The following is a 2,648-nucleotide window of genomic DNA, read 5'->3' as shown; positions in this document are numbered from 1 at the left end:
GGGGGTGGTAGCCCCTGCAGGGTCCATTTGGCTCCTGTTGGGAGGATGTATCCCCTTTATGGGGGTCATATCCCCTGTTGGGGGGGCTGTAGCCCCTGTTTGGGAACCAACCAAACCCCCTGTTGGGGGGATGTAAACCCTGTTGGGGGGCTGTAGCCCTTGTATGGGGACCAAATCCTCTGTTTGGGGGCCATAACCCCTGTGTGGGGGCTGTAGAACTTGTGGGAGGGCAGGAAAATATATATTCATATATTCATGAATTCGGGTCTGACAGGTGTGCAGCAGGTCACAGCCAGGCAGAAGCCCCCACTGCCAGACTGTTGCAGTGGGTAAAGGGTACAGGGGACTCTCAGGGCTGCTTCAGCAGTCCAGCTGGCACAAGGGGTAGTGTCCCCAGGTACCAATTGGCTAGGCCCCAGAAGCTCCTGAGAGCTAGTAGTCCCAAGCTACTTGCCAGGGTGGCTTTTTATACTGCTGGGGACAGCACAAGTCTTGGCCCCGGGCTCTAGCTCCCCCTGGCTGCAGATCTGGGAGGAGCCAGATAGGGTTATTTTGCCCCAAGTGGCACAATTTGCTCCACAACAAAGAGCATGTCCAAGCATGTGAGCTGAGGCAAAAAGCCCCGGCTCAAATTTGCACTGCTTCTATTTGAGCTGTTGTAAGCGCATGTGCTTGCATGTGTGGACACACCCTATGTGTTTTTCCTGGTCTCTTTGATAGACTTGATTATGGATTTTGGTTGGAAATGAAGACCAAAGCCACGTTACTCAAAATTTTTAATACTACATGAAGTTTTTGTATTAAGTCAATGATCAAAGCTATGAATGTGATCTAACGCCCCCTACCCTCCCAAATGTCTGTACCTAGTGCAAGGATGCCCTTCCCACTGCATTCCCTCCAGTTCCTTTCCATGGCTATCACTGGACTCTCGTAAGAGATTTTATAGTGCGTATATGTCTGTGCCAAATTCACAGTACAGACTAGGGTGGAGATAAAAGTGTGGATTTCCAGACTGGTCAAGACATCATAACACCATTAGAAATAATTAAATTGTGACAGCTTTCAACTGCTTAGGACCAGCTGCAAAGTTCATAGCAAAAGAGAAGGTCTGGCATGTAAATTGCAAGACCTAGGAGCAGACAAGAATTTAGTTATAAGGGACCCAGACAGGGGACGTGTGAATTGGAAATTTAAAAAATGCCAGAGTGATTTTATTTTGTTTTTCTTTTTTCTCTTTCCTTCCCTTTATGTAATGACCTGCACCACACTGTTACTGAGTAGCAGGAAAAACTACAGTTAGCATCATTCAAACATGCTATACCCTAAGAAATATGATATTTCCCATATATTTCTATACCTGAATAAGAATAAAAAAATGCAATTTCATTTTTTTTTTTAATCACAGATTTTCTGATAAAAAAACCCTCACAGGGAAACATTTGTCATCCTAACTTTGAAAGCTTTAGTTTCATTTTATTAGAGTCCTAAAACACTTTCTTTTGAGCCAGATTAGCATAAAACTACATTTCTTTTGCTTTTTAGGAAACAGGGGTTGCTCTTCTTCCACCCAGTGCTCCTGTTGTCTGGGCTTACTAGAGAACTACATATTAATTACATTGCAAAGGAGGCTTAGTGGATTGAGCTATGTAGCTCATCAAGGGAAACACATGACTCTGAGTGCATCATGGGAGATAAACATCCACAGATTTTGGCCCACATGAGAGAGAGGTTCATCAGCACCACCAATGAGCCATGTTTCTCATGATACACTCTGAGTTAGATGATTTCCTTAAGCACACTCCCACAAGCATGAATGTGTGGTTTGTCATGCCTCAAAGTAGTTTGAGGTGCCACAAGCCACACACAATGCACGTACACCAGTTTACCTCACTGGTAATTTGCAGCGTGGTGGCTTTTTTTGGCACCAGGAGATCCCAGTATTAAAAAAAAATGCCATTGAAAAAAGCAGTGCACCACCAGAAAGGGAGCCTGGCTAGCCAGAGCCACATTCTGGCTTCCAACCAGGCTCTGAACTGCTGGTTCAGTGCCACTGTTGCCCCAGGAGGCCCCCAGGACCCCAGGTAAGGCTGCTAGGGCCAGCACAGTTGCTAGCCCCATCCTCCCCTACCCCACCTGGGTCACTTTGCCCTGTGCTAGAGTGTATGTGCGGGGGTGTGCCTGTGTACAAATAGCAGCTGCACAAATATGTCCCAAGGGAAATGTGTGCCCCTGTACTTGCACACTCTTGGGGACATGCCCCTTGAGTCATATGTTTGAAACTGAATTTTAGGAAATGTGATCCTCTATAGAGTCTGCTTTCAGGGAACTAATGGGACGCTGAGCTACAAAGTAAAAACCTTTTGGGTCAACTTAATTAAAAATATTCTAGTTTGAATTTCAGCAAAGTATTTCATTTTGGATTTTCCAGTGAAAATAGAAATGTTTTTTGCAAAACTGAAATTTTCCCAGGGAAAATTTTGATTTTGCAGAAGCTTCATTTTCCTCTAAAAATATCATTTCAGCATAAAAATCCTTATTAACTCTTGATAGGACCCTTGTCAGGATCTGTTATTAAGGTATTTACATTTTAATTCCTTTATTTGTGGGAGAGATGTCGTTCCACTGTCAACCAGGTAGTTGAGAACACT

Source organism: Gavialis gangeticus, unplaced genomic scaffold (assembly GCF_001723915.1).
Source record: "Gavialis gangeticus isolate Ggan-Ray unplaced genomic scaffold, GavGan_comp1, whole genome shotgun sequence".
NCBI lineage: Eukaryota > Metazoa > Chordata > Crocodylia > Gavialidae > Gavialis > Gavialis gangeticus.
Note: the sequence above shows the minus strand (reverse complement) of the source record.